The following is a 27,988-nucleotide window of genomic DNA, read 5'->3' as shown; positions in this document are numbered from 1 at the left end:
AATCAATTTAAAGTGGGTTTCAGAAAAGGTCTAGAGGCCACAGAGCGCACGCAGGAGTATAAAACGGCTCATGTCATCCGACGCATTGTAAAGTGGTGATCGCGTGAATTGCAGTTTTAACTAGCAGCAGTAACGTGGAGTGGAGTGCAGTAACGTAACAGTGATACAAGTGACACCGGCGACTTAAAAAACGATTGCAAATATTCCGCAGCAGTGCACCTCGAAACAAACAATGAAATATTAGCGCAATCGGAAATGTGAATTAGCGGAACGCTTGCAGTTTAATGGAACATCCATCAAACCGCAGTAGCCACGTAGTTGGTGATCTTAAGAGCAGACAGCTGACCTATACATCTTCGCATGGCTCCCCCTTCATCCTCCTAAGCGATAACTTCATCCGCCGCCATGACCGCTGAGTATCGCTGACTGACACTCCCAAACCTACATACACGAATGCGTAATACCATGGAAAGTGGGTGAGGGGACAGCAGTCAGCGTAGCTGAATTATGCGAGGCAGTTAAGAGGAGATAGAGAGAGAGAGAGAGAGAGTGAAGCCGCCGTAGCTGACTTAATAGGGCATATGGCACTCGCCTCGCGGAGGTCGTTGGTTCGACTTACACCGGCGGCAATTAACTTTTTCTTGCACTTCTTTTTTCTTTTAGTACTTCTACACATTTGAAGTGAAAAAACAAAGGTAGCTAACGATGCATTTCTTCGCTTCATCTTTTGGTACTTCCTACGTACGGTTGTTTTATTAGGACACATCGAGCCAGTTGGTTTCCCGGTTGGACTGCGTATTGGTGTCCGCGCACGTTCACGCATTGACCACGCCCCCGTTTTATTCTTTTCTCTCTCATACCTTTATTACTACTCCCTTAGCCAGACACAGCCAGACACTTTTCGACAACCTTTGCCTTGTTTCTTTCCTTTCTTTCTATCTCTTTCCCTATGACATCAACTCAATCAAAATGAGAAGATAGCTTAAATAACAATACAGTAAGTTGAAACGGGCAAATTAAGGAATTTTCGCCATTTAAAGAAAAAAAAAATGCATTAGAGCAGAACAGCAAACGATCATTCCGATATACGAGTAGAGGCAAGCTAAAAAACTTGCGGGGAAAAAGAAAGACAAGGGCACAAAAAAAGAGAACGTAGCTTGTTTCCGCGCCATTCTTCCATCACGAGTGTAACGACGGAAGCAAAAACAGCTGGCAGGAAGGAACACGGAAGCGGTGTTAAGACGGGATAAGTGGATGAGGCCTGCCCACACTTTCCTGAAGATGCCGGCGCCGGAGCCACATACGCACGCACACAAGCACGCAGGGACCAACACACGCACGCGTACAGATATATAATAAAACCGTAGTGCAGTCAGTATACACCTTAGGGAACGTGAAGGACGCAGTTTCCGACGCCCAGTAACCAAGTTACGGCTTCGCGAACAAACAGTGTCGACGCAAGCAGCCGTTATACCACATCCGCCCGACAGAACATTAAAAGTGCTATGCTGGAGAGCGTCTTTCTTTTTTTTTTATGCTGGACAAAGAACGCTTCAGAGCTGGTTAGCATGGTTGTTTTCTGCTTCAGCACGATCGAGTGAACCTTCGAACTTCTAACTTTCGAGTGAAACGCAGTCAAAAGCCACTTGCACGAACTTTAGGGCAGCTCGACAAGGGGCCGGATCACGTAAGTAATGAAACTTCGTCTCTATAAACCCAGTGTCTGAAAGATCCAAAATGTAGCGGCGGGACTTGAGATAAGACCGTGAACCGAAGAGCCGACTTGGACAAGCACCGACGATCAACTGCTAAACTTTTCTTAAAAGTCAGGAACATATTTGTGTTGTACAATGAGAACAGCGAACAAACGAATAGACAAAAAGTGCAGGACTGAATAAACACCAAAGAAAAGCATGACCTGCTATGATTGGTTATTTGAAATGCGCCGCACTTCTCTCTTATCCCTTCGTTCTTTGTTTTCATTGTACAAGAGGTGCAAATCTATTGCTTGCAATGTAAAACTTGGCGCCTGTCTTTGTCAGGTCGTCGGCGTGTGTATTTATTCTTCCAAGCCGCACTGCTATATTTTGAATTATGCATGTCAGTAGCCAGGTAACCCAATCATCGGCGCTACTAAGTGCGTTTGGGAGCTTGCTATCACCAACATAAGTGAAAAAGCATTAAATTGAAATGAAATGTTTGTCATTCACCCGTATATGTACCACAAAGATACTTAAAGAAAGAACATTCGTTTTCCACAAAGAAAACTTTGCTATCAAATAAATATTATCGTGGAAGAAATTATATGGTCACTCCAAGCGTATTCTCACCGTCGGCGTCGGTGTGACGTTCCGCATATATCTATGTATATATAGGTCACATGTTTATCTCTGCCGCAGACGGAATATAGATGCTACGCTATTAAACCAGCGAGGTTTCTTAAACAAACTTATGTGGCTGATTGAATTATTCCTCAGGATTTCTGAAGAATTGCAGCGCGTAAACAAAAATAGCGAGACATTTCATTAAAGCCTTGCATTCTATTGTTAAAAAAATTCTCAGAATACTGAAACGTGCAAAGCAACATTAGCGCTCCCAATCCGAAAGCGATGTAATTTCACTGTCGGGGAGCGCAGTAATGTCTGTGCGATGCCATTGCAGGCCCTGTACACGGCTTTTGAAGGAACCAGAAATTATGCCGCGTCCGCCCATAGTCACATCCACGTATCGATATAAGACAGTCCGAGGAGATCAAGAGCAATGCTATAGCTTTTTCTATCGCTGGAAGTGCTTCACCCTTCAGGCGAAACTGCCAATTTCTCATCCTGCCCCGGAAATCTAACCTCGAACACCGTAACGATAACGGTGTCGGGTTAACCGATCACGTTAGTCTTCGCTCTTTTCGAGCGCGTCCCCAGTCTCTTGGCACTTCATTATGCTACTCGAATAGACCACCAGTTTGTTGCTCTACGCGTTACATGTCGCGTTCAATTCTTCCTCTTTGCCTCGAAGATAATATCAGCCACCCGTATCTGCTCTCGAAACGATTTCCTTTCTCTGAACCTCACAACTATCCTCTGAAATACATTTCCCGAAAAGACTTCACTGAATGACGAATAAAAAAAAAATATCTGTAAAGGAATCCTTCACTCTGCATCAACAGCTGATCTAGCGATCGACCGAGTAAAGGAGAGGAATGACGTCACCAACCGAGGCGCTCGAGCGTGGTCGAACCTGTTTCAACCAGATTCGCTGGCTGTTCAGCGAGGAACGTGTAGCAGAGCGTGCTTCTCTGTTTTCTCGAGGCTGCGTATAACGGCGAAAAGAGAAAGAAAGAAAGAAAGAAAGAAAGAAAAGGAAAGGAAACAAAAGGTAAAGAAAGAGACACAGGCGCAGTTCCAGATAGCGCTGCAGGGATGGGCAACAACTGAACTTGTTTACGTAAAACGAAGCGCCCTGCGGGCACCACTCTGCTGTTCTCTTTCCTCGATCGTTACTTGGATTGGCGAACGCGGCTCTGTGTAGTACGTACCACGGCGTCGAACGTGTTGTGCTGGCGAAATGAAGACAGAATGCGACGCCGCCGGCGTGTAGATTGCGCGTGCGAAAGCGGCGAAGTCTTTTCGACACGTTCGGCGAAGCAAGGAGTGGAAAAGAAAGAAAGGAAGAAGGGTGCGCAGGATAGAAGCGGCAACGATGGCGAACGAGAAGGACGAAGACCTAAAGGGAAGAGAGAAACGGGAATATTGAAGGCAAAGTGCAAGACGAAGAAAAGATAGGGATGGAGCAAGGAAGAAGGGGACACGAGCCGGAAATAAAGCAGGAAAATAAAACAGAAATAAAGGCAAGGAAATAAATGGAACTGATAAGAAGCAACGGAGATAGTAGACGGAACACAGAAGGAACGAAGAGTAAAGAAATAAAGGACGTCATTAAGAAGGAAACAAGATGCAACGGAGGGATGAAGAAAGAAATGGAAAAAGAAACACGAAACAAACAAAGAAACGAAAGTGGATAGAAAGATGGAGGAAGGAAAAGAAAGGAGAGAAGGGGCGAAGACGGAAGAAGTAAGCTACTTACTCTAAATAGAGAAATGAAAAATAAGAAGGAAACGATCGAAACCGGGAAGCGGTAACGACGGAACAAAAGATAAATGCGTAGGTAGATATAATGGAGGAAGGAACAAATTGGGAGTCAAGAAAGAAAGAAATGAATGATGAATGTTGTTTAACGCGAAAGAGCAGTCCCTGCATGGGGCACTAAAGGACACCGTAGCCATAAGGCCCCTGATTTTATATATATATATATATATATCCTTCCTAATAAAACTTCAATTGGTTGGCAGTGTAGCGTTTTAAATATTTTTTGCTTTACTTTCGTCACATAAATAAATTGATCGTCCAATGTAATAACAGCGCTAACGATTAAACAAAGTTAGGCGGATCAACAACCGCTTCGTCTAACCCATTTGCCAGACTTAACATAGTTGTGGAACAACAGGCAAAGAAAAAGAATAAAGGTGGATTGCGATACAGTGGAATAAAAATATCAGCAACACTATGAGGGATGCTGCAATGCAGGACTGCGAATCGATTTTTGAGCCACGTAGGCTTCTCTAGCACGCACCAAAATCTATGCATGCAAGCGCTTCTCTTTGTTTCATTTTTTCTTGCGTTCCACTCTAATCGGAATGTGGCCGCCACGGTAGGGAAGGGAACTCGCTTAACGCGGGGTCAGCAGTGAACGCCATACCCACCACTGTACCACCGAGGCCGGTGTAAAGAAAGAAAGAAAGAAGGAAAGAAAGTAAGAAAGAAAGAAAGAAAGAGCTGGACAAGCGACAGCACCAGCGTAGTCTAGTTTCGAAACCCGATCTCCGCGAGGGGGCACTATCTTATCCGTGGCGGCAAGAGCCGCGTACTGCCTGCGGCAGCGTGCGGAGCGCAGCGAATCTAGTTTGCCGGATCGGCTGCCGCGCGCGCCTGTCGGAAAAGCCCGCCGCCGCGCGAACATAATTTGCCGCGCAACTGGAGCCGACGTTAGAGGCCGTTCTTTCCATTTTTACGCCATCGCTAGAAAAGCTCGTTTCACGCGTGCCGACGCGTGGAGTACACGCGCAGAGATATTGAAATCACTTCTTCCTTTTGTTGGTTGCTCCTAAAGAAGAAGAAGGAAAGAAAAAGCGATTATTCGCATTTACGTGGCGTAATGCGATTCTCTAGGATCTTGGTTCTTGTGTGACTCGGTAACACAAGCGGAGTTGAAACGTAGTTAGAACCCGTGGCTCGGCGAGTGCTATTTGTTTGGCCGTTTCTTTCTCCGCACAGCCTCGTTCAGTCGCACGGACGGCTGTTGTAATGCTATAGTTATTAAGTTAGTGTCTACGTCACTTACAGGCACGCATTGAGCAACAGGGCTTTCCGGACCACGTGCCGTTGGCCAAGCCAAGCAGAATGGCATCCAACAGCGCGAAAGTACGGGACAGAGTGTAGAAAACGCTGACTAAAAATCGTCCTTTATTGCGTATAACTTCTGATACATAGGATAAAATATCTGAGCACAACACTAGCATTTATTGTATTTGATATGCAATGAAGACTGGTTGTTAGTCAACGCTGTTTGTTTCTTTCTTCCCAAACTATCCGCTGCGGTTGCTTAGCGGCCGTGCTGTTGCGCTGCTAAGCACGGGGTCGCGGCGGTCGCATTTCGATAGGGGCGAAATGCAAGAACGCCCGTGTTCTGCGCGTCGGGGTCACGTTAAGGATCCCCTGGCGGTCATACTTAATCCGGATTCCCCCACCACGGCGTGCCTCATAATCATATCTTGGTTCTGACATGCAAAACCCCAGAATTAATTTCTTTCTTCCCAACTGTATTTTCTTTTTTTTTTCGTGTAGGATCGACACAACTGCTCAGGCTCACTGAAACTTGCTTCGGCCGCCGATGGGTGCTGCTTCTCACTTGCTAAGGTGGGAGAACGAACTTTTAAGACAAGTTCGAAGTATTAAAAAACATGTGCGCAACAAGTGCGTACTTGCGGCAATCGTGACGCGAGCGCTAGTGAGCTCACTTGGCTGAGAGGCAGCGATGGAATCGAAGACAGACGTGTCGTCGATGCGAAAGCCAGTCGCGCAAGGAAACGGCGCTTGTTGACGCGACGGTTGTTTTCATCTTAGGTTTTCATTGGCGTTAGTAATTCCGGTGAGCGGATTGACGCAGTCTTCACTAAACGTCATTGGCGAATAATGCGTGAAATGCGCAGCTTCTAGAGGAAGGTCTGTAAACACAACTGAGAAGGCATTGAAATTCTTGTGTTAACCAACTACTCTGACTAGTAATTTTGATCTCAGTGACGGTGACAAAAACGTAGATGACATTGAGGGGGCTTGTGCTTGAACTGATGGGGTACCAGCGATAGGTGACAGGCAGGCGAGGCGAGGGCGACATTACACAGCGCTGTTCTTGATCACCACTTTAGAGCAGAAGAGATATTTGGATGTAAGCAGCGTGACGTCAGAGCCACTAAGCTACCACAGTGTATTTTACTCCTACATCAACAGCGTTGTTATGATAAAAGAAAAGAAAGAAAGCGCCCTGATTTAGAGTGTAAACAAATATATACGTAGACAAAAATGATAGAGTTAGCGAACAATTTTTTTTTAAGGATTCTGGCTGTGCGTGCCATTTCTAAGCACAAAATAAAACAGCAACCACTCGCCGAGGTCTATAATCGCTCCAATGTAATTCAATAGGCAGCAGCTTATCATCGCACGAAAAAAAAATGGTACGTCGCTCAGCACACACGTTCCTTAGGGAATATTATTTTAGAGGAAAGAAATTTTAAAAGGGACGAACGGAAAAACGCTTGCTCTACAGCATCCGAATGCTGCCTCAGGAGGAACGCTCTTTTCTGCAGAGGTGCGCTTCCTTTCTATGCTGGCTTCGGTGGCTCCGCTATTTCTAAGAACTCAACGAAGTTTTCTGCCGAGTCTGCATGCAGTTCGGATGTCACAGTGTCACGCTGTCTTTCATTTATGTATTTATCTTTTTTTTTCTTCAATATAGAGCGAGAGGTCTGACGTTCGGTGTTGAGGGCGCGGCTTGGAAGCCCACAGGAACAGGCGGCAAAATGTGATGACTGGCGTATTGTGGTCCTTTTCTGCTTAGCATCGTCTGCACGCTGTTTGAATAAAAGTGTGTGGCGCCATATGGATTGAACGTGGCGCGGTTAAGAGAAACGTGCTTTAGGAGCACCTTTTGGAAAAGGTTGGTAAACGTCCGCACATAATCTTTTCCATATATTAAAGCGTACACACAAACAATGATCGATGCCCGGTTCCCTTTATTATCGTTGATTGCACAACGATGGTTTCGACTCAGAAAAACGCTGCCGCATTCAGGCAGCCCATAAGGGTATATTGGGCACTTGAATTTGGCTCCAGAGTTTCCTACGCGATGTCTGCGGTAAAAAATGATGCTCTTCCGCCATAGCCATGAGTGGTGGCGCTGCCTTACGCTCCGATAGGTCAGGTCTCATGCACCAATACTGGTACCCAAGAAAGTTGGACGGAGAACAGCCACCGGCCGTAGCGCAATTGGTGTAGCATCGCAAGCGCGATGCGAAAAAATGTGGGTTCGACTCGCATCGGCCGCAAGCTTCTTTCTTTTTTTCCATCCAGTTTTTTTATTATTTAGGCATTTCCATTAAGATCACCAATAATTTCTATGCTTTCGTTGGCTTCATTGTTTGTTGGCTTTATTTGATTACGTGTCAGAGAAACGAGGGGCTGCGATAAAAATTTTCATGGCAGTACCCCACGAAGTTGCGCAGAACTGATATACCATCTTCGGTGTCCTCACGTGCTTCGAGTCGATTCAGTCTCTACCTGCTAGCCTCCTGGCTAGCGCAGATGGTAGAGAGAGCGACTGTCCCGGAAATGCGTTGGTCTCGGGTTCGGTCCCCCGTAGCAGGACCAATTTTTTTTTCAACTGCAAAGCTTTCTTTCTGCGATGCCCATAGAATTTTCCTATGTAGCTTTGTGCTACGCTAGGGCGGATATCAACTTTCCTTTTTCATAAAACTTGCTCCACCTGGCGCGTATTCGCAAACTGATTTTCTGACGCTCATATTGAAGTGCTAGGGCATTGCAAGAATTCACGTGCAAATGTCACAAAATAAACATCAAATTGCAGGTATACTTCTTAAGACGCCTGCAATAGCATATAACGTATGTGCAACTTTATATATATATATATATATATATATATATATATATATATATATATATATATATATATATATATATATATATATATCATACTGCTTAAAATTCTCTCTGCGACAAATTGTGAAGCGAAAGCAGATTTAGGAAAGGAAACTTTACCTGCACCAGAGCTTGGTAATGCGCGGTCAAGCGACGGTTCAGGTCAGATTGAGTTTGACTCCCAGACCACTACAAAACGTTTTCTTTTGGGTGACGATCTCTTCTATATGGAGACTTGTATATGTTTTGCCTCTCAGCATTATGATGTATACACTTAGGCGGACTGAAGCCTTTTCTTTACCACTTGTCTGCTTTTCTCGCGCGAAACTCGAAATGCAACCACGGCCATTTCGCGAAACCGTTCGCAACAACGCATGTACTGAAATGATCGATGAAACGAGCATGGCGTGAGCCGTCTGTGACCGTAACTGAGACATACGGCGCCACCATTCCGTTCATAAGAAAACACTGTCCTCTAGTCTGGTCTCAGACGCCTGCGAAACGCACCACTGGTTTATCCTGGACGAAGCAGGCAAGTGCTGCACCCAAACACGCCGTTAAACGAAGTACGCCGAGAAATGCCAACTCTAAACAAACTTCCTGCGCGAATAAATCTAGGTTAGAACCATATACACATCAACCCTGCGTAGATGCAACATTAAGTTCTACTCAGCTCGCGCAAATGCTTGGACGGTGGCGTTATATCTTCCAACATGTTTGGTTTACCTTATTTTTCTTTTTGTCTTTTGCCCAGAAGAGTGACGTTACATAGGAAAACGGATAAACGAGGCTTGTCACATTCAGCTTCAACGCAGACTTACGCATGTCCCTACTGGCGCTGCAGCTCCCAGCCAATTTCTTGCGGCGTGACGTTGTCGGTTAAGGGTGTCGTTTTGGTTAACCGCGCTGCTTTTCTCGGAAGACCGCAGAATAACAGGACGAGGACACCCCGACGCATTTTCCTCGTTTCTTCTTTTTTTGCAGCCTCGTCTCGTCTTGTGAACAGCAACGCAGTAAACCAAAACGATTCGATACCAAGCAAGCCACTACTGCAAACTTGTTGAAGGTTAAAGACGATGTGCGCCTAACGATAGAGTCTATGCATGTCCTGTTGCTCTTGACTGTTGTCCTCGTTATTCCGTTTCAGGGACTACGTGCGACTTCATGTTCGTCGACCTAAAAACAATGGCCTACATGAAATTTTCTTTAAGGCTCAGAAAGTGCAATCATCTTGAGCTGTTGGTATATGGAGGGCATGTGTCTGCTCCTACGAACACTTTAAGCCTTCAGACAACAAAAACGCCAACTAGATGCGTTTATGTCAAAATAGCGCAGTCAATTAGCGCACATTCTAGCAGCATCAACAAGATGATGTCAATGTGCGAACGCCGACGTTTTCAACGCGAAACCTAGCGAGACCAGAGAGTTTGAGTCAGCACGCAAATAGCCATCGCTATGCGGCCAAGAACTGACTATGCTGCATATAAACAACTACACGCAGTTCAAGGAGAGCTATAGGTCACGTCGGCCCATCAGAAAACACAACCAGGAGAAGGGATCCTCCATTGTCCGACTCTGAGCGCCCGATGCCTGCTTAATGGAAGTTTCACAGAAGGACTAGTAGTGCAACATGGGCGATCCCTCTTCGGCTTTCTGAAGCATGCAGCCGGCCCTGGTTTCTGATTGGATGACACGAGCCTTAACCATCACTCCAGTGCGCGGAGTTGGCGAGACCAATTATACAACTGGAGGGCTCGCTCTACAGGGTGTTGTGCTTATTTTCATCTGATTAAACACACACGCCAAGGTGAATACCCGCTGCTAGTCCAAGCATACACATCTTGATGCCAATTTATCCGGATGAAACGCAAGAATAATGTTGATCAAATGCGATGCACGAAGTGCATCGAACACGATTGTGTGTGCAGGCCATCAGCGATGGCATGCACACCCATTTCTGTAAGCCTAATGCGCATTTTCTCTACCATTTCCTTCTGTGTGATCATGTTCAGCCATTATTCAGCTGACACAATCATCCATGATCTACATTTTTACGAGACCCCTTGTGCATTATATTGCGCACTGCTTTCAGTCCTTATCAAAAATAACCGCAAAGAGATTACATGTAATGTTCACGCCAGATATGATGTCAGAGGCATGTGAAACCATGCGAAAGTTAAGAAGAGCTTCGACTGGTGCTAGTTCGACTGTTGCAAAAGCGCGAGATACATGTTCGTTTCTTGCTTTTCTGTTCGCGTCCGTGAGCGCGTCACTATTGCAGCGCGACAATACGCCATACAGTCATGCATGACAGTGCATTAATCACTGTTGCTGCCAGCGTTCGAGAAAATCGACGCTAATTTGATCCACATCACTGAGCCATCAAAGACGACAAAAACCACCACTGGAGCGCGTTTCCAATAGCGCGAGTTGACATGAAATTCCAAAATATGTAGCGTGAATATCGCGATCCGCCGCACAATGTTGCGTTTTCGGTCTGAATGTTTATGAAAAGAAAAAAGTTTTTACCGCATCAAACATCAGTAGACAGTCACTTTGTCCATGTACACCTAAATAAGTTGGGCCACGCATCTGACCGCAGTATTTAAAAAAAAATTGTGTTTTCAAGTTTTTAACACACAAGTTGGTAATACGAATCGACTTGATAAGCGATCATGTCCGTGAGCTGCCTCCACGCCTCAGGAGAATACGGTGCAGTGAGATTCGCTTTCCTGATGGACCATACAACGTCACTCTACCCTTACCAGTGCTACATTGTTTTGTTGCATTTTTTTTTTGCTTCCACAGGGTATCTCGTGCGCACTGGCACGGTAAATCGATCCGGCGAGATGGCCGGTATGCTACCCCCAGCGAGCTTTTCTGCCGATGGCGGAGGCGGACACGTGCGTATAAAAGAAGAACTTCGGAAGTAGTACCCTGTAGATTCTTAAGAGCGAAAGCAAAGAACAAAAAGTTCTCATTTTTTTTCTCTCTCTCGCGATCACAGGCTTCGTGCGAAGCAAGCGAAAGGCGCGTTGCTCTAGAATGGGCTTCGATGTGATTCCGTCTTATGAATCCTTCACCGCGACTCGTACCGAGCGTGGCACGCGAAGTGGCGTTCCAAAGAAACTTGTGAAGCACAGAGGAACAGACGCTTTTCATGGGTGGTAGTGCCTTTCTCTGAGAGGAAAGCGCGTCACGTTGCTGGAAACAGAATTGAGCCGAGCGTGAGTTGCAAATACTTCTTTTTTTCGCACTTTGGCATCGAAACAGCGCGCTTCTCTTTTACTTCTTTTTTTCTGCTACACGGAAATTCTTTTGTAACCAAGAATGGCGAGCTCTAGCTTTTTCGCAAAAGCATGGCGATAGGTGGCCGCTTTGTTGTTCACTGTATTCCTTGGAGGAGTCGATTCACTTCTGTAACTTGAACGCCACGTAACGTAGCTTGTGTAACTCGAATGCTGCGTAACCTTCAGACACCGCGAAACGGTGAACGCTGAACGCAGGTTGTGCTACTGACTGCGTACGTTCTTTGTGAAGTGAGCTTTGCACATGCGCAGAATATTTCTTATGCACTATATTTTTTTATTAACACGGAATATCGCCATTTAAACAAGTGAAAGGAACGAGAAATACCCGCGTAATAAAGGACTGAGTATTTCGACACTATTGCAGGCGATGAAGCACAGGCGCGAGAACGAAATAAACATGCAAATTCAATAGAACGAAGAAATACACGAGTGAGAAATCCAGTGTTTGACGAAAACTCTTCTACTTGTTAGTACAGAAATGTTAAAGATTTTAGTTAAATGCTGGTGTTCTACGTACGAAAACCACGATCTGATTATGAGGCACGTCGTAGGGGGGACTCCGGAAAGTTGGACCACCTGGGGTTCTTTAACGTACACCTAAATCTAATAAGTGCACGGTGTATTCTCATATCGCCCCATCGAAGGGAGGCCGCCGTGGCTGAGATTCGGTCCCGCAACCTCGTGCTTAGCAGCCCAGCACCATAGCCACTAATGAACCACGGTGGGTGTACAGAAATGTGAGCTACTAACTTAGCGTAGCCTAATATTGTCCTCCATTTTTCCTCTAAAATGTAAAGGAAGGGTGCATATATATATATATATATATATATATATATATATATATATATATATATATATATTTGGTTGAGGCAGACGACAGTCGATCGGTAGTGTAACGTGCTTGAACCGCTTAGACACAATACCTACTGTCGACAATTTGGGGGAAAAAAACGTCTTTTTTCGTTTTTTTTTTTCTGAGAACAGTCAGTAGTAGTTTTGTTGATGACGCACGTAGTTGGAGCCGCCTGTGTACTCTTGAGGCAATTCACGGCACCATTTATAATTTTATTTTTGTTACTATTTTTTACTTTGCACTGAAAAATCGAAATAAATAAAAAGCAAGGTAGAGTAGGAGTACCTGATACGCCGAAGGCGATGTTTGTCCCACCCTGGAGTCTAATTTGAGAGAAGTAGCCGTCACTACGTGCTTGTATTGTTGCACACAGTGTTCGAGATCAACGACAACAGCATCAGCAAGAACCTTGTCGGCGAAAAAACAACACGCCTTTAATCTGTCTTCCGGTATGTGTCCGCTGCGAATGGAGCCTTAGAACTCCGGGAAGCTGGTCACCAAAGGGCAGCTTTATTAAGAATCAGGCATTTGAAAGAATCCTGTCACGGAACAGAAGCTCAGAAGAACCGGATGAAACAAGCAAGAAAAAGAAGAAAAACTGAGCGAGGTAGGAGAAGAGTTTGAAGTCAACACAGAAGGTAAACACCAGGATGGAAGCACCAAGCAGGGACAGAAGACGGAGTCGCTGGGATGGGAGAGGGGAGGGAGTAGGCGAGAGGAAGCAGCAAATCTCATCAGTGCAAAAGGAACCTGGTGAACTAGAGGAGATGAGTAGAAAAAAAATAAAGAAGCTTGGTGAGACGTCTTTACCTTCCTCAAAGAAGCCTTTACGGTCTGCGCGCACCAGATGCTGGCGCATTCCTCCAAAAGCTGTTACACGGCTTTGTGCGCATGCGCAGGCAGAAACACAAACATACGGACAGAACCAGTAACGCGCGGAAGGCCATAGCGAACCGAGCAGCTCTGGCTTCCCGGCAGCGGCAACGCGATGTCCATTTTATTTGCGCGTCTACGCGTTCGTGCGTATCCCGTGGTGAAGCCACCCTTCGCTGCCGGTTTTTTCCTTTGATCTTGGTCTCCCGCTGTCTTGGCGTTGCGACAAATAACTTGAGTGTTTCGTCAGCCCAGTATATTCCGCTGCGGCATCCTTGGAATGCCGTTTCCTCTGTTTTTCTGTTCTTCTTGTGTTAACTTTTCTTTTTCTTCAGTTCAAGTCGACTTAGTGGTTGTGAAAAAAGTGCAGTGAGCTAGACACGGCTTGCGCCTGCGTTCACTGAGCTCGAGTTGGGAGTAAGAAGCAGCCTCTTTGAACCAGTTGGGTTAAACTCTTGGTCGAGATGACTTCTTTAGTGAGGTAACTGTTTTAGAGCGCAGCTCTTTGGCGTCCGTTCCTGGGTTTCGCGTCGTCGTCGGCGTCGTCGTCGGCGTCGGCCTCGTAACCAGCTCCGCCCCCCTTTCATCCCCCCAGCGCTAGCAGCGACCGACTGATACCGCTGGATGCCGCTGACGCCGCTAGAGAGTCAAGATAACGTGACTGCATAGAACACCGTCGCCGCCATGCAGAAAGAGTATCAGTCAAAGGCATCAGTCAGTCGCTGCTATCTCTTCCCTCCTCCCTTTATCGTGTTGTCCGCTTGCTGCGCGCGCTTCTGCCCCCATCGTTTGCCGCTGGGTGTACACGCCGCCCCCCTCCGCTTCCGCTTACTGCTGGTTGCTCTCGACGGCGGCGATGAGCCTCCGCTTCGGCGGCGCGAACTGCAGGGTCTTCTCGGCGGCGGCGATGAGCTTCTGCTTCAGCCTCGCTTACTGCTGGTTGCTCTCGACGGCGGCAATGAGCCTCCGCTTCGGCGGCGCGAACGGCAGGGTCTTCTCGGCGGCGGCGCTTAGCCTCTGCTTCCCCCACGGCTGTGACAACCTCGCGAGGCACTTGTATAGATCTCGTCTTTGAGAATCAAGCATTGGTGTACCAAGTCGAACATATATCAGTCTATTTCTCCGACCACAAAGCTTCCTTCATGACTGTCAAGAACTGTTAGTGGAGTCTTTGTTAAAGGAATACGTGTGAAAAAAAAAAATTCTGTGATAGCGCATACATGTGTTGCTCGATTTCTTTGCCTCAATCTATCCAAAAGGTGAAACAGCTTATTTGCTGCGCTCAAATTTCGCATTAGGAAGTAACGTAATCGTCGGTAATTTTTTTTAAATATAAACTTTATACGTTTTCTCCCGTTAATATAATGTTGAGTTTCAATAACGTCGACCTCATAGTTTATTTGCCGCGAAGGTGGGTGGTCGAAGGTGGGCAGTATTTGAGGTGATTACCCGTGGGTTGAGATCAAAGTGAAGGAGTTCAGTGCTGGCGGGTTGGGGCTTACTTTCGACGAAATTTGTCCTCAAGTAAGACTGGCGTGTTTGTACAGCGAGCACATATATGTGACAAATTTCCACTTGTTAATGAGAATATGAGGTGATTTAAATTAAATTTTTACCCTGTACTATTAAGAATTAACGAGTACAAGGTTCAATTTTAATTAAGAATTTAAGCACACCTAAATACCCACATAGTGCGTTGGGGAGCCTCACAAACCCATGCATGGCTCGCCAGCACAAGATTTGCACACGAGCTTGTGCAGACGGGACGGCAAAAGCTGTATTATTGGCGACAACGTAAGGCGAAGTTACGACGCTTGTATGCTGAACTTACTGCACCGGGTACTGGACTGAATAGATGCCAGCGCAATGTTCTAAAAAAAGTCGCAGTTTCGTACGAAATGCGAAGCACCGACTGGGACAGCAAATTAGCAGACAACCATACAAAATAAGCGTAGTACTTTTGTCGGCCATATCAAGTATAAACATTCGCTTGCTAACTAAATTATGGAGCCTGGTGTCAGTGCACACAGCAAACATGAACACATCACACTCGATGACCGCGGACACTCTGTGTCAAAACGCTGGCGGGAGGAAACGCGGCAACAGCGTAGGAAGTCACCTTCGTGCGGTCTATCGGTTCAGCGCAAACTGAAAGCCAATAACGCACAGCTCGTACAAAGCTACGAGCCGCCGAGGCCCTAGACCCATCACACATCACTCTCAAGATACGGCCGCATGACCGCGCGCAGGCGCCACACGGCGTATCTGCTGCCAGAGTGGAACGCCGCACCCCCCCCCCCTCCCCCCTCGCAGCGGGCACAAAAGTATGAGCCGTAAGCAGATCCCTCTCAAGAAACGGCGCGCGGGACCACGCGCGGCCGCGCAAAGTACGCACTTTTTGATGGAGTCGCAGCCGCCCCTCCTCCCACCCGAGCTGGCTCCCCGCTTTCCTCCAAATATGGCGGTGAATGTTGAGCTGCGATCTTTAGTTCCCCTTGCGCCCGGTCGTAAAATGCGCAGTTGCTGCCGGAGCACAACGCTGCTCCCTTTCCCTCCCTCCCATACCCCCCTGACCTTTCGCGCGACTGAAGACGGCGCGGTTGCTCTCCGCTTTCTTCATTCGCACGCGCCAGAATGGACCAGTATCATCGGTTTCCCTCACGTGTATTCACTCGCACGTACAGCATACGGCGCATGGCGACAGTGTTATCGCCCTTGGACTTCATACGGAACATCATGGCGATGGCAGAAGTGCGTCTGGAATGTCCATATTATTGCTATCGCAATAATATTTTATACACAAATTTCAACTACAACGCTCCTGTTAAGGAGTAGTACTTGGTGAACTTCCTCAGGTCAGCGTTGGAACGGCTTTGACGCGCCAAGCGTCGTTTTGAATTTCGGCTTCGGATTTGGCGTCGAATGGCCGCAGCTGTTATGGCCAACTGAAACGTTGTAAAAGACAGCAACAAACTCAAGCTAACTGCACTATAGTATGCTTGTTTTTATGATTCACTATTCTTGAAGTCCCAAAGCAAACTTGCAAATTCATATTTGCTTTTTATTCAGCAGTAAAACACGTTGTGGGGCTAGTTGGTGCATAGCTTTCAAAAAATGAAGCGCCAACGGTAACGGCAAACAAAGAAGGAACAAAAGACAGGACAAGGCGCTACTTGCAACTGTTTATTGAAGTCAAAGGCGGCTGATTATATAGCCATGGGAGAGGGCGACGAAAAAAGAGGGACACTGATTATGTCAATGTGCACGTGCGAGAACACTGAAGATATATTCGAAGGGAATCGCGATTAATCAAAATCTAAAACTTATCTAAAAACATGCTTTCATTGTTATAAATGTTCAGAGATGGGGTGCTCACACAGGCGTCCCCTGTTTTCTTAATCTGGTTGGCCTCCAACAATTCACGCGCCACAGAATATTTACTTGTATACATGATTGTTGTGTCATGAAGCCTTGCTTCACATACTTGTTTCTTCTCATTCAGAGCATTAAAATTCCTCACCTCAGAAGAGGCTGCCATCGACATCACCACATCAGATATAATTAAGCTTGAATGAATGGCATCTCCTGAAAAATAAAATAAAAGAGTGATTAGGGGACTTAAGGCTTTAGTGAACGAATTTCATTTTTTTGTGGCCGTGTGGTACAGGTATAAGCTGCCCGATCGTTGGCTCCCCTCGCACGCTTTCACTTGCACATACAGCGTAGGGCCCGGGCGACTGTGTGATCGCATTTGGACTTTATACGGAACATCACGGTAACGTGGATGCCGGCGGCGACGGCAGAAACTCGCCTGGAGTGTCTATATAATTGCTATCGCAATAAAAGTCGGTAAGTTAACGTATGTGTATGTAAAGTTAACGTTGCAAACATAAACTCAAGCTTTGACAACTAGCTTTGCCACATACTTTGTCAATATGAGGCGGTGCACGCTTTACAGGCAGCTAGGTTTGCCAGATACTTTGTCAGTGTGAGGTGGCGCACGGCTTTAAAGCCAAGCTAGCTTTGCCATACACTTTGGCAGTATGAGGCAGTGCACGCTTTACAGGCAAGCTAGCTTTGGCATACACTGCGTTGACGTCAAAGGTGCACACTTTACAGTAAGCTAGCTTTGCCATGTACTTTGTCAGCGTGAGACAACGCACGCTTTAGAGGACAAATCGCAATTCGAAGGGACGCTAAAGAGCAACAGTAGGTCAGTTTAGACTCCCACACAATGTGTAATTCATTTGCCGGAGAAAGGTTTATTATTACGGGATCTGTGAGAGGCCAAGCTTCTATTTTCCGAACTTCGCACCGAAATTTCCGCGCTGGTACGTAAATGTGACGTAACACATATATCAAGGTGTTTTCTCGCATGTACACCCTTTGGGAGCAGGAAAGGTTATCGAAACATACCAGGTTGAGTATATGGCTCGATTAGAATGTGTTTCAGTCCTCTTTTTCTAATACAGAGTTACCCGGCAGGATCTGTCAAAATAATGACGTAAGGGCGACCAGGTGCGGGACCTTGAGGGTGGCATAATTACCCGTCTTTCGTTTTTCCGTTGTTTCTGGCTTACCAAGACTGTTCTTATAGTGAGAACGACTGTTTTGGTGAGATGGGATATTCATTCATACAATATTCATTTTTTCTGTCACTTGAAGGAAAGGGTAATGAGCAGCATAAAATAAAATCAGGAAAGACTCCATGGTACAACATGAAGACTTCTAAAAAGGCATGAAGACAGTTAACCTTCGGCACTTTAGTAAGGCCACGTAGTAGCCATGCTTGTCTCATTTTCTAGTATTCTCATGTATCAGCCCTTACTATTTTCTTGATATGTGAATGTTTGTCGCCCCCAGCTCATAGCTGCTTTTCTCAAATACTTCGAACGCCGTGAATTTCAAAGTATATTCACACGTTAGGTCGTTTGCGACGTGAAGCATTTCACACAACTTGTTCGATATGAAATTTGGTTCCTTGAAAAACGAGTGTAATCGTATAGCTATAAACAGTTACGCAGATTCTATAGCAGACGCTGTCAAAATATTTCAAGTCACGAGTAGTTACTGAGGTAACTTAGAGGAGATAGTGACACCCGTCTCCGCTTCACTAGTTTTCTCTGGCTCACAGGGATTGCTTCAGTATTAGTTAATTTGTCTGCTGATTTCGAAATGCCAATATTACCAATTTAACTTCATAATTCTCTTTAGAGTCTCGTTAAAGTATGGTGTACATTTTCGCAGAGCGCTAGACGAAGTTTTGCATGTAAGTCGCTCGGTGTTTGCATTAGCAGAAAAGTTAAGTGGTACTATCTTAATCAATCACCGCTGGCCACCCTTACTTGTAAACTTGCCAACCCTTACCCGTAAACTTTACCGAACTCAATTGGTCATACACTCGGAAATGTAATGAGGGATTTATTGCTATTACTTAATTAAAGTTATATTTTTCAACATAACTGTTGCTAATTATTAGCTAGCTTCCATTATTTAGTTAATTATTTCATTCATATATTTCCACTGAAAACAAACAGTCTTATTCACGTCTTCTTTAAGCACGAATTAAAACATCAGTTCCGAGGTTAAATAAGAAAAAAAAAACAAAAGTTATGAACACAAATTATATTTTGAAATACGTAAGCCTACATAAGGTATAGATTGCGCAGCTACGTTTTGGAAGCTGAATGTATCACTAACTAGCTTTGAACGTAGGAGCATGTGTGCAAAACCAACCTTAGCCGTTTTCTGACTTGGGTGCGAATTCTAAAAGGCGTATGCGCATTCCATACTTTCGTAAACAAATTCAGCGGCTTCCCAAAATAGACTTTTCTCCTATTTACCATCAGTAAGCGAGAGCTTGGCGTCACAAAGGTCATGGACGCAGACCAACGTTAGCGCGGTGAACATTTTCGCTTAGAGCAAAAGGGAAGAAGAAATTGGTTCCGCGACATCTTCAGTAAAGATGTCCCCAACAAGTTGGGAAGTTTAGAAAGTTCCTGAAACTTCTCGTACGTTTCACTTTTATTAAAGGCGTGTTAGGAGCAACGTCACCCCCTTTTCACCAAAGCACTAGCGTTTCACTGAGACAAAGAAATGGCGAAAAATGTTAAGGCTGCAAATAGAGGATCGACAGATGAAAAATTGACGCGTTCTATATTGTGAAAGCAGTAACCTACATACATCGCAAAGCTCTCAGACTGAGAGCCTCTATCTCTCTCGTCGTCGTGAGCAAGGGAGAAAAAAAATCGGAACTCTCTGGAGATCAGTGGCTCGACGAGTTAGTGTCGTAACCACTTGTGTGTATTTTAGGACTACTTTGTCGAAGTCCTGCTTTCAAACTCGAAATTCAACATTCCTTTATAGCGCCTCTTGTCTTGACCACGTGATCGCTTTTCTTTTTTGTCAATTCGCTGCTTTGAGTATCACCTCTTATGCGCATGTTTTTATGCGCCTTCCTTTTTAGATTTCATAAAGGGCGGCGGATGACCTTGTAGACTTTGACCTCAGACTGAAACGAAAACAGACGATAAAAATCACGTGCCAAACTTGGGGAGAAAAAAGCCCATTTCGTTTCGCAGTTGCTAGGGCAGCGCGGTTCGATAGCTCTCTCGAGGACGGTCGGGATTGCAGCAGCCATCCTCTCGTCTGCTGACCGCACTTCAGTCGGCCGTGAAAACAAGTAGACGCCGCAGTTCACGCGAGCACATGCATGCACAGCCGCGAACGGTCTCAAGTGTGTCTGTGCAGGAAGAGGGCGAGAAAAAAGCAGAGGGAAGTTGAGGGAGGGAAAATGGCGAGGAATATAATTTCGTGATGCCAATTTAATGCAAAGCATCGATGGTACCGGCCGAAACAAGTACGAACAGGCCTTGACTCCCTACTCTATTTAATTCGGTTGCTTGGTGATTCCAACGTAATTTTCCTCAGTCGGATTATATATGGAAAAAAATAAGACAAAAGGAAAGAGGTAATAGATTACAAATTAAGGGGTATATAAGCTCAGAATATCGAGTATTGTTTTCACGTAACGTTCTCTTAATTAAAACTATCTACCATACGTGAGCGGCTAATGCTTAACGACGTTTGCTCAACGACGCTTCACTAGAAGTGAATTGGTTTTTATATTCTTAACGATAATAATGTTTAGGCTTGCCTGGGCACTTATGCAAGTGTGATGTTGACAAAGGCCAGAGGGGTAATAACGAGTCGACGAATGATGCTGATTAACGGATTTTATTGGCGCAAGGTCGAGATGGCGCCATGCAAATAGGGATGAGTTGTCAATCTAAAATCAACTGTGAGTGAGAGATGTAACATGGCTGTAAAAAGGAGTAAATACCTATCGCTGTGAACGGCGCAAAATATATATGCATTAAAAACATGACAATAGGTGTAGCGTTATGTGCTGTGAACGTCAAAGATATCCAACAAAGTGGTGATATAAATAAAAATTCTCAGTGATGAAATACCACTGAGAAACCCGGAGACACGTGAAATACCAGATGAAGCTATGGCAGTAGTAGTCTCTTGTAAAAAGCTGTACTACGTAGCTCTGGGACTAATAATATTCAGTGTACAAACATCCCTTAAAAAATTGTAGGAACTTGCGAGAACCACGTTAGGTTAAAGAGGGTCAGTATTCCGAATCCTAAAATAGGCCAATTGTTGGGCAAATCCATGTGCTTGCTTTCATTGCCACTCCGGCGCCGAACACGGACACTGGAGCCAGATTTCCCTCTAGCGGTCACAGTATGAAGCTCTGCTGTTTGAGTGGGTGTGGGCAATCGCCCGCTCCACCAACGCACACCTACGCATGTAGGAGGAAAGTGGTGCGAAAGCTAATTCGAAGAAACGGCAGCGACGGAGGGCGTAGACGGTACGTGAACGCCGCAGGGAAAACAGTAAATCAGACGGCGAAATAGCTGGCGGCGAACCAGAAACGGCCTTACTCGAGCTCCAGTCTTATTCGCCGCGCTCTCATCGCACTTGTTCTACAGTGGTGAGTGCGAAACCACTATTTCTGCCAGGCGCACCTGACGGCCGAGGCAGACGGCAGTTATTTCTCGCTCGCTTGGGGCCTGTCAGAAGCAGTCCCGCAGAGAACGACTGCCGAGGGTTCTGGAGGTTTCCACGGCTTCTCACGAACGTGGCCATTCAGGGGAGAGTCAACGACACCGCGCGAGCTGGAGAAACGTACACCTGAGTGCATAGAGCTCTATATATGGCACGGCGATCTTTCACCAACTGTGCGAATCATGAGTGGCAGGTGGAAATCTTGAATATTTGGCTCATTTTTGACTGCATTAACGTTTTTATTCAAGTCACTGTACGGGCCCCCATTTGAGACATTGAGAAAAAGAGGAGGCGGTGAAGTCCAATAATTTACTGTTGCACAAAAGGGAAAACTAAATTAAAGGGATTATTAAAACTTATCAATACAACAAACATCAAGCTAAGATGCAGATAACCTTCAAGGCATAACTTTGTACAGGCCAAGTAACAAGTAACAATTAGAAGTTACAAGAGCTACTGGTAGAGATACACGTTAAAGAAAAAATAACACGCACACTTTCAAATAGATGATATAAGTGAGAGAGCTAAGTGAAAAGAAACGTTCAGAAAAACTGAAGGTAGAAGGCTGATGGTCATTTCATGCGGAACAAAGCAAATGAACAAGGAAAATACACATACAAATGAAAAGCAACACATATTTTATTTGTGTCATCTCGTTTTTTTTAGGCTACGTCATTTCTGTTTGAAACTAGAATGTGTTGGCGCAGACTTCGGAACGTTTACTCAGATGCACAGCGAAGTGTATCGCGTTCAGAAGTAAACCTTATCGCTTATATTTTGATGCATGAAGGACTCGCGACACTTCAGGGTACGAGCGTTGATAAATCTAGATGACTGCATGCAAACAATTACTTAAAGCAAATTAAAGTTTCGGGTTGTACGTGCCAAAACAGCGATGTAATTATGAGGCAGGCCGTAGTGAGGGAATCTGGATTAACTTTGACCACCCGTGGTTCCTTTACCGCGCGCCTAAGGTGAAGTGCACGAGCATGCTTTTTTGTTTTTTTTGCATTTAATCCCCAAATCGAAAGGTGGCCGCCACAGTCGGGATCGAGCCCGCGACCTCGAGCTTAGCAGCTCAACGCCACCCTGACTAAGCGACCACGGCGGGTCTGCATTTTTGTCGAACACTCGGCTCTTGTATGGGTTCAGGTGGCGGTATCGTGAAGAAGCGAGAAACGACGTCGTTGCCCTATCCTTACCACAGCTACAAAGCCATTAGCAAAACGCACGTTGTACTCTTTTATGCAAAACGGAAAGTTTCTGTGTAACAAAGTTCAGGGCTTACGCACACAACTTTTCTTTTTCGCTATTCAAAGAAATAAAGTTCACTACATCGTAAACGCGAGCCTGTAGTTTCACCTGAGTGACGCGAAAGGAATTTTATGCGTTTAGGTTGGGTAACTATGGTGGTCGAAACGTTTACTCGTTTTGTTCTTTCTTTTTAAATCCTGACAGCCGCTGAAGAGGTCGTTTATATTCGCCAGGGAGTGTATGGGAACAAGAGCAGGCTAGCGAAGTCAACTTCGGCAATTAATCATGGCTGCTGTTAGTCGCGAATGTTTTTTTTTTATTGTCCTCCGTTTTCGGGCGCACATGCTTTTTGTCTCTAAATGTGCAGTATTATAAACTGCACCTTCATTATTTTTTTGCTTCAAATCTTTCTTTCGAGACAGAAAAGGAATTGGGAGAACTCGTCAGTGCGAAGCTTTGTTTCTCTGTAAATACGGTGCGTACGAACCATAGGGAACTGGTCAATTGTCCTGTCTATAAAGCAAATGAATGTTTTCGGGAAAATCAAACAAGAAGTAAAATGAAATGATGTACAAAAATTTAAGTAAGGAAATCGCCTTGAAGCAAATGGAAATTTCTCATCTCGTGGGCAAACATCGCTATGACAGCGTCCAAGAGTGGGTGCTTCCACAGGCAGAATGTTAGGAGTGGAAATACTCAGTCTAACACGGTTACCGCTGTTTATAATTATCTTATTTTTTTGAAAACATCACAAATGGCGACAGAATAAAATTGTACGACCAATAAGGTCAGCGTTTTCCCAAAATGGGCGCATAGAGGATTGAGCCTGACCAGCGCTATGCAGATAAAAGTTCAAGGCAGATGGCGGCCAATGCAGTTTCGTAAAAATGACTTCAATTCTTTTGGTATATCAGCAAATTTTGCTTCAGAGGAATATGAAGTATCGAAACGCATAAGGTTACAGCAAACCTTTATCTTTCAATCACCCATGAAATCAGAGAGGGTGAAATGTAAAAAGTGCTTCAAAAAATTTGTTTTCGTGATTTCGTTTAGCGGTTATCGCGCTGTGTTCCTGTGTGAAAGTAGAAATTTGAAACTCATTTCATTTTGTGTGTGTCTTTGACAGCTAGAGCAAGTAAGGTTACCTTAACAGGGTAGCACCACGCGAAACGTAAGTTCAGTTCCTACACCGCACGATGACCGGCAGTTACGGTTCTTGCGACGGTGCCATGACACAGTCATGAACAAAACGTCACCGGACATGGCAAACAGTGGCGCATGCGTACACATACTTCGTTCAATCCTTTACTGCAGGATACGCGAATGCGACGTTGCTTCGTGCCGCTTTTGCAGATGAGAATCAATACAGCGAAGTTACAGCTGTCCTTTGAAGTCACGAACACGAAGCGAGGAAAACGCGATCTTGTGTTGCCGTGATGACAAAGAAACAAATAAATGGGTTCAATTCCGCTATCATGGCTACCAGAAAACGTCGTCACCCGGAAGCACCACCAGGCGGCAGAGCTTCTTCGGTCAAAAAAGATAAGTTGCACCCGGAAGACACTTTCCCGTGACATGATGCGAGCTCGCTCCGGTACGCAGAAACATTTGACGGTTTACTCCTTTCCATCACGTGAATGTGAAAGAAACGCACGAACAGAGTCCAGCGAAACAAAACAACGGAGAAGAACAGGAAACACGAGGACACACGAGAGGGCGAGGAAGAGATCAAACACGGTAGTCGCAGCATCGTATCCCCAGGGGGGATCTGTCGGCTGCGTTGTAAAGCGACGGCAGAACGAGTTGGCGAGCATGAACGCTGCTTCAACTTCAGCTTTGATCCCACAGAACACTGTCGGGTAGTCGAGAATAGAAACTGGAAACGAAGAGGGGGGGGGGGGCAATGAAAGAGTGAAAGCATAAACAAAAAACAAAAGTGGCAGCGATGTCTGGTCAAAGTACTAGCAGACGACGCTTGTACACGACAGGCACTTCGTCTGCGCAGAATCCCATTTTCCCGCATAGTGCCAACGTTGTGCGCAAGTGGCGCCCCTACATCGTGCAGCATTCTGCCCGCGTCGCGTTCTTTTCCACTGAAAGGATTCTCATGTCGGAACGCGTACAAAGCTCCTCCGCCGAGTGGATCCCAGGACTGCCTCCGGATTGTGTGGCCTTGGATAAAAAAATAGGGAGGGCCAGGGAAACCGGTTAAGGGAGAAAACGCGAAAGCTCACCGTTATGCACCGCGTCTCGTTGTAAATCTCAGGGTCGCGCTGCAGCATTTCCCGAGTGACTCCGCAGCTGAAAAGAGTGCCCTTGCCTTGGCGATGCTTATCGAGGAATATATAGGTGCGTCGCGTGAATTTCGAGGTCACCGAGCCACGCACTTTTGCTACTACAAATTATTAAAATTGGGTGAGCTGAAATTTAATATCACGTAAGAGCACCGATCATAACGAGATACATAGGCCTGTTCTCGCACTCATTAGTCCTTTCTTATGGTGAAATGTTTTTTGTACTCTACCACACTGGATTAATGTTATCCACCAAGGCCCAAATTGCCATTCCTAATCAAGAAAAACGAAAACTGCTTGAGCATGTTTATTTATCGCCATAGGGAGTACATTGTGACAAAAACAATAAAATCCTATTTCAAGTAAAAGAAATAATTGGTACATTAAATAACAAAATGGTGAATGGTCTGCTGAGCTGTCAACTTATATTTCGCTCCAACATGCCAGAAACGCCACTAATAATTTTTCGCTAAGTTTGTCCTGTTTGAATTAGATATTTGAGGTATAAAACTGAGCGTATAAAAATGACACCTTGCGCTGTGTGCAGTTAAATTGGAATCTCGTCGGAAACATCTGCAGCACGAAAGCTGTTGTCACCTTTGGTTATCAACAAAGTAGAGTTGTAATGAATGACTGTGAGCGGTTGCCTAATTTCTTTAAATATATTTTTTAACAAATACAACCCTCCACTACGCATTTTGTAAAAGTCACTTTCAAGGTGATGTACTAATGCAATATAACCGAATGCATTTTTCTTTCAGGAAATTGTCTTGCATGACATATTCCGTTTGTTTTTCAGTACATCTGAACAAGCTGTTCCGCTCGTGCAGGTCGGTTTTGCGACGCCTATCCGCTTGTTGCACCGAAATCATCTGCTCAGTCTAACGTGCGTTGGCACGCACTCGCTGCGCCGGCATGGCTATCGCCTTTCTGCCTACACCCTAAACAACTATGGAGATCCGTCAGTTTCTTCCTCCACGTGTAACTGCAACCATCAGGGCTTCTGCGCAACAGAAGACTCACTACAGAGTCTTGTCGAAGCTCCTGCAACGATACACGGATGTTTCGCTCATTCGCCTAAGTTTTTTCTTCTTTTGTTTTACATAAGGAATTCTTTATCTTTTGTGCCTTAAGGCAGCGCTTTAAGGTAGTCACACCGTAGTGAATGTGCTTATCGAGACATAAAGAAAAAGAAAGAAGGAAAGACAGTAACCTGCACTGCTAACACGTATACTTCCAGCTCTTTTAAGGAAAGGACGAAGGGACCACACCGTTTTTCGTTTTATCGCACGTACGCTACTTATATGGTTAACTGTATGTTTGTGTTAAAGAAAATATTCTAGCCCATCCATATTCTCATCGCATGGCCTAACTGTGCGCCGTGTATGGTGACGCAAGAATTGCTACTAAACTTCCTCGCGTGCGGAGAGAGGCCTTAAGAACTTTCTAGCTCGGGGCTAATCAGTGCCAGTCCCTATTTTCCACAACTTAGCACAGAATTAGTACGACGTAGCCTGAACCATCCTAGACGTCGGTGTCCGGATAAAGCGGGTGTGGCGGCGCTGTTAATAGGAGGAGTGTAGGTCTTGGTTCCACCCAATCAGGATGAAGTGCTTAACTCCGTTTCCCGGAAGCTGCGGCTATATCCCCGTGTGCATAATTTATCTGCATTACGTGGCGGCGGGATAAGGAGGAACTAAGGCTGGTTGGGGTGCAGTTCTGAAGATCCAAGGCACGCGCTAAAGGTCAACTGTCACGGCGACAAGACTCCGGCTAGAACAACATAAGCGCCCAGAAGAAATCCTTCACGTTGCATACTGGCGGGTTCGCCGTTAATTTACGAGACTCTCTGGAAAAGGCGCGCAACTTGGAAGTAAACACAGAGCGAGAAAACAAATCAAGGGAAATAAAGAGAAGACGGGAAAAGCAAGAAAGTTGAATAGTTTTGCTAAAGCTGAGGGACGGTATGTGTGAATGTACACGCAATGCGAGCAGCAGAGCCTTGCGCTACACGCTGATTATATGATCGCGTACCACGGTGGCCCTTATCTGGTTGCCGTGGAGTTTGTTGGGAGAATGGAGAAACTACGTCATTTGGTACGAGTAGCTGATTGTGCGAAGTGGTTCGATTTTGATTAAGCTTATGTTTTGCTAAGGACACAACAAAAACGATGGCCGTACATGTTGGCACACTGGTCGCCGACAGTTCTCGAGGTAACTTCACATAGAAAACTGATGAAACGGTAACTTTCGATTAAAATATGGGTGATGAAAAAAAAAATGCTATGAAGAATTCTCACCTAAATTTTAGTGGGCAGTACAGCGCTGGTCATACCAGAGTCTTCCTAGAATAGTGCGATGAAGCCTTGTGGTATATTGCCATTTGACATATAATAATAATAATAATAATAATAATAATAATAATAATAATAATAATAATAATAATAATAATAATAATAATAATAATAATAATAATAATAATAATAATAATAATAATAATAATAATAATAATAATAATAATAATAATAATAACGTATAGCGCCCCCTTTCCTCAGTTAAAGCTGGCTCCATTTATTAACCGAAAACGTTAAATTTCGATTACAAGTTAAAAAAAATTTCTCTGCTATTGAATGATAACATGAGCAAATTAAAACGCGTAAGGGTGTCCATGCGTGATTTCAGAAGGCGGCCTTGAATACTACCGCTGTGGTGGCAATCGGCATTTGCATTAGGGAAAAGAAAAGGGAAATGATGATCAATTCTTGCATTATTCCTACTAACGTCGCTTCTCGTTCAACCATAATTCTTCATACATTTCCGCCTTATGCACGCATTGTTCTCGTCAGCATTCGCAACGACAATAAATCTAAGACATATAGAAGCCAGCAGATGCGTCTATGTTTGCAAATAATTTCGAGGCACTGAAGCCTAATGCCACGTTGGTAATGCATGTTTTCAGGACAGAAGATGTGATCTACAATTAGAGGGAACTGATGCCGGGAGGATAAGCAGAACTGAAATAATAACGCTGGCTGAACTAATAGCCGACACATGCGGCGTGCG

General features: G+C 45.1%; 1 protein-coding gene across 1 annotated transcript in view; it reads right to left on the bottom strand.

Moving 5' to 3' along the window:
- amon (prohormone processing protease amontillado) overlaps window positions 1-27,988 on the bottom strand; it is a 200,791-nt gene that overhangs the window by 99,036 nt on the left and 73,767 nt on the right. The gene's annotated exons all lie outside the window — the stretch shown is intronic.

The sequence above is a fragment of the Dermacentor variabilis genome, chromosome 11 (assembly GCF_050947875.1).
Source record: "Dermacentor variabilis isolate Ectoservices chromosome 11, ASM5094787v1, whole genome shotgun sequence".
Taxonomy (NCBI): Eukaryota; Metazoa; Arthropoda; class Arachnida; order Ixodida; family Ixodidae; genus Dermacentor; species Dermacentor variabilis.
Note: the sequence above shows the minus strand (reverse complement) of the source record. Positions and strands in the feature narration are given on the sequence as shown.